Source organism: Pseudorca crassidens, chromosome 5 (assembly GCF_039906515.1).
Source record: "Pseudorca crassidens isolate mPseCra1 chromosome 5, mPseCra1.hap1, whole genome shotgun sequence".
Lineage (NCBI taxonomy): Eukaryota > Metazoa > Chordata > Mammalia > Artiodactyla > Delphinidae > Pseudorca > Pseudorca crassidens.
Window position 1 is genome coordinate 81,240,976 of NC_090300.1, and position 11,893 is coordinate 81,252,868.

Consider the following 11,893-nt stretch of genomic DNA (forward strand, 5'->3'; position numbering starts at 1 on the left):
GCTACCACAGAATTAGTGCTCTAGTGGAAGCACAGACAAAGCATCATGAGAGGGCTTCCCTGGTGGCGCAGTGGCTGAGAGTCCGCCTGCCGACGCAGGGGACACGGGTTCGTGCCCCGGTCCGGGAAGATCCCACATGCCGCGGAGTGGCTGGGCCCATGAGCCGTGGCCACTGAGCCTGCGCGTCTGGAGCCTGTGCTCCGCAGCAGGAGAGGCCACAACAGTGAGAGCCCCGCGTACCGCCAAAAAAAAAAAAAGCATCATGAGAGTGCGAGAGAGGATTGAGAAGTCCCCCATTGGAAGTAGGGTGGAGGGGGCCAGAAGGAGCTCCACTGGAGGAGTGACAGCTGAGCTATTCTTCAGAGAGGAGAACTGGGATAAGTAAAGAAAATTTAGGGGTGGTGAGAGAGCAATAAGGAATCAGAGAATAGTGGGGAAATAACCTACTGTGTCTGGGTAGTCAAGTGAAAAATGAGAAGTGATAGCAAACATTTACCGAGTAGTAATTGGGAGCCCGACACTGTTTTATGCATTCCACGTGCATAATCTCTGCTGTCTTCACTATGATCTCTGTACACTACCATCACTCTTGTTTTACAGATAAGGCTCAGTGACTTGCCCAAGTCACATAGCCAGGAGATGGTAGAACCCAGGGTCTTATGCCTCGTCTCCTCTGAAAGATTAGATTGGAAAGTTGATTAGGCACAAAACATGGCCAGTTTTGCCAAGGAATCTGGGGTTTATTCTGGAGGACACAAGAAGCTAATGAGGAACTTTAGGCAGAGGAGTAGGCAGAGGAGGACCTGATTGGGCCTTTATTTCAGGATGACAGCTCGGTGGCAGTGTGGAGGATGCTGAGAAGCAGGGAGAGGTTCCAGAAAAGCCAGCACCTGCCATCTCCCCACCCCACGGGGGAGAAGAATTAACCAGTCATCCTTCTGTATAAGACAGCACCAGGAGCACCAGGGACTGTTTACTGGCTCATTCGTTTCAATTTAATTTTTATCGAAGCATAACCTATATACAAAAAAGTGCACAACTCAGAAGTGTGGCTTGATTGATTTTTCATCAGATGAACATACCCCTTAGGTTCATTCTTCACTTAATGATCCTGCATCCTTCCCTATCAAAGCCACCTCTGAAACCATCACTCTAACTACCCCATCCTGCAGTCGGAAATCTCCTACTGCTTAACTATGATTGAACATGTTCTCTGAGAATTGAGCTGCTCTTGGAAAGTGGTATGGGCAGTGGCAGAGCTGGAGGACTCTGAGTCACCCTGTCCAGCTGGGCCTGGCTCCCCTTGCTCTTGGTGTGGCTTTAGGCAAGTTCCCTTACCTCTGTTGGGCTCAGTCTTCATCTGTAAAATGGAGTCAATAATGGTTAGCTTCTTTTATAATTTCTAGAATTTCTATAATTTATAGAAATTTATAAAATTGATACAATATAACATTATTATATATAATACATCTAATTTATACAATGTATAAAATTAATAAATTGATTAATAAAATGCAGTAAATATTGGCCATCACCATCTTTGTTGGTGTCCATTCCATTTTACTCTGATATACATTTTTAGAGGAGTTTTATTATTTTTTATATTTATTTATATTTTATTTATTTATTTATTTGGCTGCGTTGGGTCTTTGTTGCTGCACGCGGGCTTTCTCTAGTTGCGGTGAGCAGGGGCTACTCTTCATTTTGGTGCACGGGCTTCTCATTGTGGTGGCTTCTCTTGTTGCAGAGCACGGGCTCTAGGGTATGTGGGCTTCCGTAGTTGTGGCATGTGGGCTCAGTAGTTGTGGCTCACAGGCTCTAGAGCACAGGCTCAGTAGTTGTGGCGCACGGGCTTAGTTGCTCCACGGCATGTGGGATCTTCCTGAACCAGGGCTCGAACCAGTGTCCCCTGCATTGGCAGGTGGATTCTTAACCACTGCGCCACCAGGGATTTCCCTATAGAGGAGTTTTATACAACCAGCTGGCAAGGTGTCGCAGAGGACACAGAGGTTAGGAAGATGCATCTCTCCCACCTCCCCAAGCACTCCAGATATAGTGGGGAGAGGTGAAGAAGGTACAGTGTGGAAGCCAGCTACACAGATAATCCTTAGAAGATTCTCTCTTAGGTGTGGTGTTTTATGGGACTTTGAAGGAATTTGTGACCTATTTTCTCTCTCTCTCTGTATCTCTGTCTCTCTCCCCTGCTCTGAAGGGCTCTACCCCTGGCCTAGGGGAATCCAGGCCCAGACTCAGGTGGTGCTTGGATGGGGCTGGGCTGGAAGCCGGGTCGTGGCTCCCTGAAGTGCTACCAGTAAGCTTCATGGTTCGTGTTGCATTTTCAGTTCTCAATGATTGTATTTCCTCCTTTCCCCACATGCACTTCCAGCCAGTTCACCTTCAGACTGCCTCTCTCCTCTGTTCAACCCACACCCTTGGAAGTAGAGGAGCTGTAACAGTAAAACCTCCAGGGTAGAGCCCTGCTTGCCTCTTAGGCTCATCTCTGCCATTGGTCTCCTGGAAGGTGAGCTCCTCAGCTCTTCTTGACCTCCCATCTCCTCTGGGAGATGGGTCCTCAGGCACACTTAGATCCCTACTCTGGGCTTCACTATGTATAGGGTGGAAGCAGGAAAAACCGTGGCCAATGGAAATTAGTGGTTTCTGGGACATCAGAATCCTGCTCCTCTGGGATTTATTTCTGAAGTATGGAAATGTAAAAAGGATGCTGGGGGGTCAGAAGCTGGAAGTCCAGAGCCCTGGACATCAGTCCACTTCTTGACAGGCCCTGATGCTTTTGCTATTTCTTTACTTCTTTGAGCTTATTTTCCTTGTCTATAAAATGGGAATAATACTGACCCAACTCATCTCAAAAGGGTTAGTGGTAGCACTTTTTAAAGTGTACTTTGCTATGAGGAATGTATGAGATTATTATTCTTTACTATTGTCTCTCTTTCTTGCCACCTTGCTATTCAAAAACCTTGTAATATTTTTAAAAAATAAAATTAAAAGTGATACATGCTTGAAGCAGACAATCCAAGCAGTAGAGAAGGGCCTAAGGTGAACAGTGCAATTCCCCTTCATCCTCTCTCTCCCAGTGCCCCAATCCCAGCCTCCTAAGACCACCACTCCTGTTCATTTCTTATCTATCTTAGACACCTTCTGTGCTCACGCAAGGGAATATGCATGCAATAGGTTCTTTTTATCTCCAAATCAGAACATACTGTACATCTCTTCTGTACCTGGCTTTTTCCCTTTAGTATTTTGCAGATCTTTGCATTTAGCACAAATCTACTCTTTAATGGCTGTGTGATACTCCAGTCTGAACGTACTATGACATGTTTATCAATCCCTTAAAGTTAGACATTCAAGATTCCCATCCATTTAAGGCCCTTCAGGCTGGCAGATTGGAGACTCCACAATTGTCCCTAACATTGTGTTCCTCTGAGGTCCCTCCTCACAGGAATTCCTGGGCCTCCAAAGTCAGGGCTTGTGGGAGCTGAATGCAGCCAGGCACATCCGCCCTCAGGATGGGAGGAGCAGTGGCGTGGATTGAGGTCTCCCTAGGGCACAGGAAGCAGAGAAGGAAGTAGGTCTGGGGACATCTCTCAGGGTCATTGCCTCTGTTGACCTTCTCAGCCTCCCTGCCTGTCTCTGGGTCTATGCGGGGAAGCTCACTCTCTTATTAGAATCACGTAGAGAACTTTACAATCTCAGAGCTGGACCACACCCCAGGTCAATTAAACCAAAATCTCTGTGATCTCGCCCAAGACATCCAGTATGATAATTATTTCAAGTGATTCTACTGTGCAGTCACAAAAACTACAGCCCAGAAGCCTGGAGATAAAAATGGCATGACAAACCTGAGGGCCTTTACTTTCTTCCTCTTGTTTCAACCCTATGAGAGAGGTAGGATTATCCCACAGCAAACAGCCTAGAATGCATTTACCCAGCATGCATGCATGATGCATACAGGAAGTGGTTCTTTTTTTTTTTTTTAACGTCTTTATTGGGGTATAATTGTTTTACAATGGTGTGTTAGTTTCTGCTTTATAACAAAGTGAATCAGTTATACATATACATATGTTCCCATATCTCTTCCCTCTTGCGTCTCCCTCCCTCCCACCCTCCCCGGGAAGTGGTTCTTATTCATTCCTTGCTGAGTATTTATTTGGTCACTGACTCATTCAAAATCGTTTATGTAAACTGGTAAGAATCTTTCAGCAGGCAATTTGGTGATATGTATCAAGAGCCATAAAACTGTTCAAAATCATTGGCCTACTTATTCCACTTTCGGAATCCATCCTAGAGAAGTAACATAAATATGGGGGAAAGGCTATATGCATAAGATGTTCATTGCAGCATTATTCATATTAATGGAAAACTGGAGAAACCTAAATGTCCAGTGATACAGGTATGGGTAAGTAAACTGTGGTACAGCTATTTGCTAGAATATTAAGTAATCATTAAAATTATTGCTATGAAGACAAAGCAATAATATGGAAACTGCTTGTGCCATAATGTTAAATGAAAACATGGGGTACAAGCGTGTGGATACACTTTGATCACAACTGCATGCAGAGGAAACTGAATGTAAAGGAAAAAATTATAAAGGAAAAGAACAAAATGCTAACATAGATTGTGTTAGGATGACAACTTTCGAAGTTTTTACATTGCTACCTAGATGGAAACAAATTGTAAGAAAATTCCGCCTTGTGTATTTGTTCATGTCTATCTGAGACTTGGGGCATCCTAATGTTCAGGTCTTCACCTACCATGCTGAGACCAAAATCTAGTGCTTCAGGCTTCCCCCAGCACTTCAACCAACACAAAAGCCACCCAACACAAAAGCCTGATAACAGTGGATAAGAAGTCAGAAGGTCTGGTTTTTGGGCTTCCCTGGTGGCGCAGCGGTTGAGAGTCCGCCTGCCGATGCAGGGGACACGGGTTCGTGCCCCGGTCCGCGAAAATCCCAAATGCCGCGAGGCAGCTGCGCCCGTGAGCCGTGGCCGCTGAGCCTGCGCGTCCGGAGCCTGTGCTCCGCAATGGGAGAGGCCACAACAGTGAGAGGCCCGCATACTGCAAAAAAGAAAAAACGAAACAAAACAAAAGATCTGGTTTTTAGCCCCTGCCCCAGTTTCACAATTTGATCTTGAGCAAATCATTCCTCCTTTCTGAACCTCAGTTCCTTCATCTGTGAAACAACAGATTCAACTAGAAGATTCAACCTTCCGGTTCTGAAACGTGGTGAGCGTGGTATTGATGACAATGAAGACGATGTTAATGAACCCTAAGTGCATTCAGCAGCATTAAATGGCAAACTAAGAGGCAGAAAAGTATCTCCCCTAAAACCTCTGCAGGCAGGCTACCTCTGTTTCTTATTTCCACATTCAGAATCTCTCCCCTCCCCTGCCCCACATTTAAATCCTGAAAAGCGTAACTGAATAAATGTAAGGCAAATCACACACCTCTCTTCAATATTTGGTAGTTTCTCTCCACATCACTCACATACAGTCCTGATGACTTGTAAGTGTAAGTGCCTCTGGAATATGCAGGAGATTGCATGAAGCCAAACAGGAAGCCCTGTTCCACACACACACACACACACACACACAGACTTTTCATCTTGATAAAGTGATTTTCCTCAACAGGCAGAGGACGGGGAGCCATAAATCAGTGACAACACAGCTCACTGGGGCTGCGCAGCCCTCTGCTCCGGAGAGGCGTCTCTCTTATAAGATGCGGATGCACCAGCCTGAGGCTACAGAATAACAGGGAGAAAGGTCTGGAGCTGTTAAAAGCAGAATCACTCTGAGGGGAAGAGAAATTGAAATCCCAGGATTTAAAGAGAGCAATAAAGGGGATGATGGGAAATGTGAGGCCCAGGGATACACAGTGAGGCTTGACTCATCTGGTAGGAAGGAATATGCTGCTGGGATTCATACGTTTTCCACATGACTGAAGTTTAACTGTCCGAGTGCCAGGACTTGACCCTTAACCCCATTAGAATGCTTCTCGATCTTCTTAAGTGTCTGTGTGGAACATAATTTAGACTTTTTCTAATAACACAAGGGAATGGAACCAGCAGTTATATATTTGGGGGGTGATTATTTGTGAATGCCTGTATTCCCCACTGGACTGTCTAGGACATGCCTGGCCCAGAGCAGGCACTCAAGACACGTTTGTTGAATGAGAGAGAACCCTTGCTGTATAATACGCTGTATTAAGAAGAACTCTGTTGGTCATAAGTATCAGAAAAGGACTCATGCTAAGCTAGGCAAAAATGGAGATAGAGGATTTATGGGGTCTCTATCTGGAGTCTGAGCACTAGGCATTCACTGGGACTAGGCTGGAGTCCTGGGGGCTGGGGGGGACCCAAGGAAAGTTCCTTCTTCTCTCCGCTTATCTTTGGGCTCCTCCTTTCATATTCTCTCTCATTGTTGACCATCTTTTTCTGCTCTGCAGAACAGCACTACTTTCATCTTCAAGTTTATAGGTCCTCAGCTTCAGAAAGAGACTAGCCCTTCTTTTCGGTTGTTTCAGTTCCTAAACTTCCGGGGACAGGACTCCATTTGGCCCAGTTTGGTTGGTGTGTATCTCAGAACAATAGGATGACCACCCTGGAAACTTTATAGGTGGAGTTGGAGGGATCCCCAGATAAAGGAGTATGGATTCACGAAACAGTAGGCACTGACAACATTCACATTATCTCCATTAATCTTTACAATAACCTTTAAGGTGAGTGAGCCTGTTATCTGCACTTTTTTAAAAAAATAAATTTATTTATTTTTACTTTTATTTATTTTTGGCTGCGTTGGGTCTCCGTTGCTGTACGTGGGCTTTCTTTAGTTGGGGCGAGCGGGAGCTACCTTTTGTTGCGGTGCACAGGCTTCTCATTGTGGTGGCTTCTCTTGTTGCGGAGCATGGGCTCTAGGCACGCAGGCTTCAGTGGTTGTGGCACGTGGGCTCAGTAGTTGTGGATCGCAGGCTCTAGAGTGCAGGCTCAGTAGTTGAGGCGCACGGGCTTCGTTGCTCCGTGGCATGTGGGATCTTCCCGGACTAGGGCTCGAACCCGTGTCCCCTGCATTGGCAGGCGGATTCTTAACCACTGCACCACCAGGGGAAGCCCTATCTGCACTTTTTAAGTGAAAAAACTAAGGTTGAAAAAAGATACAGAATTTGCCCAAGGTCACACAACTAGGTAAAGGTGGAGGAGACTGGAGGCAGGGTGGTGGGAGCTAGGTGCCTTCCAAGCCTGGGCGTCTCTCCATGCCGTGAAGTCTCTGGTCAGCCACCCAAACTGTGGTCATCACCCTGCACTGGGGTAACTGTGGCAGACGGGATGGCCCATAGAGGTGAATGCTCACTGACCCCAGGAAGCTCCCTGTAAATTGCTCTCTTGGAAAAGCCCCAAAGTCAGCTTGCTTTTTGGCTATTTGTTTCTCTCTCATAAAGCTAGGTGAAGGTTGTATCCTGCCTGCTCTTGGGGGCAATGTACTGCAAGTTGCTTTCTGCAAAATTAATTAGCGAATCAAAGGTCAGAGCTGCCTTCTCCCCAGTGATCGCTCTGGCCTCCAGAACAGCTTTTTCCTCTTCACTGTGGCCATCCATGTCTTTTAACCCTTCAGCAGCTGTGGAAACCATATCAGATATTTCTGCATCTCTACCATCGTGAACTGGATTGGGACCCACTGTGCCTTCACGTGTAGGAGGTTTGTGTTTGGATGTGAAGGAAGATTATCTTTCACCGTTGCCAAGAAATTGTGCAGAAGTGTTTTGACACAAATTTATTCAAAACATCACTATTATCATCCTCCTCTTCATCGGATGTCACTTTTCTCCAAATATGCCATTGGTCACAATTTCCTCAAGTTCTTTTTTTTTTTAATACTGCTCAAGTACTTTTTTTTAATATACTATTTTTGCTAAAGTACCTTTATTTATTATTTTTTTTTAATTTATTTTTGCTTGCGTTGGGTCTTCATTGCTGCACACGGGCTTTCTCTAGTTGTGAGCGGGGGCTACTCTTCCTTGTGGTGTGTGGGCTTCTCATTGCGGCAGCTTCTCTTGTTGCGGAGCACAGGCTCTAGGCAACACGGGCTTCAGTAGTTGTGGCACGCAGCCTCAGTAGTTGTGGCTCACGGGGTCTAGAGCGCAGGCTCAGTAGTTGTGGTGCATGGGCTTAGTTGCTCCACAGCATGTGGGATCTTCCCTGACCAGGGATCGAACCCATGTCCCCTGCATTGGCAGGCGGATTCTTAACCACTGCACCACCAGGGAAGCCCTCCTCTAGTTCTTTTTAATGTTTGACTTTCAACAGACTCTTAGGCACAAGCAATATGAAAGCCATATCTTTAATCTTGTCACAAGGCTGAAGAAATCCTCTATAGTGTCTACTTGTTAGAGCAGCTTGCTCATAACATTTGCTTTGTAATAATACTTCACATTCAGAATATTCCCCTGGTCCATAGGTTAGATCAGGGAAGTAACATGAAGGGGGTGACGGAGAGGGCAGGAAGCTGGGAAAAATATCATCAGACGATAACCTCAGAGAGCACTTTATAATTATCTAGCAGTAAGATAGCTTTGCTTACCTAGAAAGCTCTGTGGTTCTCAAGTAATCTTTCATAAAAGGTTCAGAAGGTTATTAGTACTGTTTAAAAAAAAAAAAGAAACAGGTCCAAAATGGAGACACCTGTGCTAAGCCCATGTCACCAGATCAGGACAATACCTAATCTAATCGCAGTTTCAACCTTTTCCAGGAATGTAATCTTAACTGCTCAGCCTGGAATTTCCCTGTCAGCACCAGTGAGGCAATGCACCTAATAGATCCTTTTGTCCCCCAAAGAAGGGTGACATTGCCTGAAATAATTCTTTTTTTTTCTTTGTGACTTCCTTGTCCCACCCCCTCTCTGCCTTTAAAAGCTTTTCCTTTTCTGGAGCTCTTTGGAGCTCCTTTTTGTTGCTAGATGGGCTGCTGCCTGATTCATGAATCACTGAATAAAGACAATTAGATTTTTAAAATTTACTCCGTTGAATTTTGTTTTTCAGCAAAAACTTGGTGGCAGCAAAGTGAACATCTGATGGTGTTCAGAGATACTGAGAAACACAGATGTGATACCCTCAAACCTCTTTTTGAGGTCCCTGTCTTTCTTGACATTTCTGAGAGCCAGGGGTAAGTTCCTCTCGGCTCTGAGCTCCACTATCTTTGCACTGAGCTCCTGATCTAACTAACTGGTTTTCCTTTGTAGAGCAGGTCAGCTTGAGCTGGTAGACAGTTCTACCTGGAGCTCAGACCCTACCATTTACTTCGGATCACAGTTCCCAGGTTTTTGAGTAGAAACCCCAGAGCTTAATTCTGCCCCAAGATCCACATAAGAACTGTTAATGACAGTGCACAGTTCCCCATTTATGCGGCGCTCCTAGTCTGCAGTTCCCATTTGTTGAAATCTGCTGGTTCAGTCCTTTCCCCAGTCCAAGGTTCCAAGGGGGGGAATTGGTAGTGGTACCCACAGGTCCTTTTCTTGACTAGGATGTAGTAACATCTCTCGGTTACTGCCAATATATTAAGGTGCACATGTTTGTTTGTGGTTTTATGTAGATAAAGGCTAATTGCTAATGGGAATCTCAGAAGTCAAAGAAGCTGCAAAAATTCATGGGCACAGGTCAAGCATTTAAGAGCTGTTAGAGCACTTGCCACCTTGCCCAAAGACTCCTGTGTTAGGATAAGTGGTCATGGAACAGGTTAGATTGACGCTAAGTCACCTGCCAATCTCAAGAAAATGTCCATGCAAGAAGTACACTGTAAAACACAACATAATCCCCAACCCCTCAGCATACCCCTCTTAGGTATTAGTTTGGCTCAAGAGATGCAAAGGCTTAGCTTAAATAAATAAATAAATAAATAATTTTTAAGAAATGGAATCTTTAAATCCAAAGAGCTAAGTGAGCCACCTTTCAGCACACCTGCTTATTTTATGTCTAAGAACTGCAGTCCTGGAAGCTATAAATAACTACAGAAAATGACTAAAATCTTACTAAAGACAACCTAGAATTTTGTGTCCTGAGAACTTGGCTTGGTAATCGTCAGGTTGGGGTCCCCAAAATATGGCTGGCAGAAATGTGGGCTGTGGGGACTTTCCTAGTAGTGCAGTGGATAAGACTCCGCACTCCCAATGCAGGGGGCCTGGGTTCGATCCCTGGTCAAGGAACTAGATCCCACATGCATGCCGCCACTAAGAGTTTACATACCACAGCTAAGGAGCCCGCCTGCTGCAACTAAGACCCAGCACGACCAAATAAATAAATGTTTTTTTAAAAAAAGAAATGTGGGCTGCACCCCATTTGCAGCTAGATATGGCTGACAGAAATGTGGGTTGACCTTCATTTGTGGCTAAGCGTCCTACCAAATTGCTGCCAGCCCTCAGGGGAATTACAACCTAGAACTACAGTGACTATTTGAGGAAGGTTCCAAGTAGGTAAGATCATTTAAGAAGTACATTTTAAAGCAAGAGCCTGCAAATCAAACTAACAGAATTGGATACATGTTTTAATTTGTATACAGAAGGCTCCAAAAGGCTTCAAAATTCCAAAATAGCTTCATTGAAAGATTTGTTGCAAAAGGCTAATAAAAAATTAAAGATACAAGAGGTACCTAAAGTAAAAGACTATAAGATTGTTGCAACTCCTACTGCTCCCCTCTATCATCCTTTACTTGAGTATTCGTTCTAGCAATCTCTGTCCGGATTGTCTTTCCTCTCTGAAGAGACTGCAAGACCATAAACAAAAGTCAGCCAAGTTAATGGTCTTACAGACGTCCTCATATCTTCCTTTAAAGGAGGGCTCTTGTATCGGCCTCTCCCAGAGTTCACAAGACTCTGAGGGATTTTGCTGATAATTTACTATGATATTCCCTTTAAACAGCCAAGGGGAAACTAACATTAAAATTAATAAAAAACCTTTCCAAATTTTGGTAAGCATCAGAGTTGCACACTCCACTTAAACCCCACTCAGAATGTGTAGATGGGATCCTGCAAGAACTGGCAGAAGCTGGCTAAGGATAAGAATTCTTAGCAGAGTCAGCTCTCCTGAAACACTGTCTGTAGTACCCGATAAAGAGAAAAATAAAATTTCTTTTGCACCCTCTTTGGGGACCCCTCTTTAATCCAAGGGGTTATTCAATACTGCCAGATATATTTACTGTTTATCCTGGTTGAAAACTGACAAGATTATACTTAAAAGGATTTTTAAGTAGCTCTGCAGTCAGAAATTAGCCAGGTATTGGAAGCTGATATTGAGTCTGATAAGATTATTTTTTTAAGGCCTCCTCCACTAAGGTAAAATGAAACTATGTACCTGTAGGGAAACAAAAAAATTTTAAAGCCCTTGTAAAAGGATTTATGAATGGAATCCCCTATGATGTCATTTAAGTTACAACCTAATTCCTTGAGGAATTAAAAGCTACTGTCCTTACCTTACAAATCTTTACAAAAATAGAAATGCAGCTCTAGAAGCAATTCAAAGTTCATTTTTACCAGTCCCCAACCCTCTCCTATTTATCCTTTTTTTAATATAAATTTATTTTTGGCTGCGTTGGGTCTTCGTCGCAGCGCGCAGGCTACTCTTCATTGCAGGGCGCGGGCTTCTCATTGCGGTGGCTTCTGTTGTTGTGGAGCATGGGCTCTAGGTGCATGGGCTTCAGTAGTTGTGGCTTATGGTCTCAGTAGTTGTGGCTCGCGGGCTCTAGAGGGCAGGCTCAGTAGTTGTGGCGCACAGGCTTAGTTGCTCTGTGGCGTGTGGGATCTTCCCAGACCAGGGCTCACACCCAGGTCCCTTGCATTAGCAGGCAGATTCTTAACCACTGCGCCACCAGGGAAGTCCTGGGTAAGTATTTTAAAAC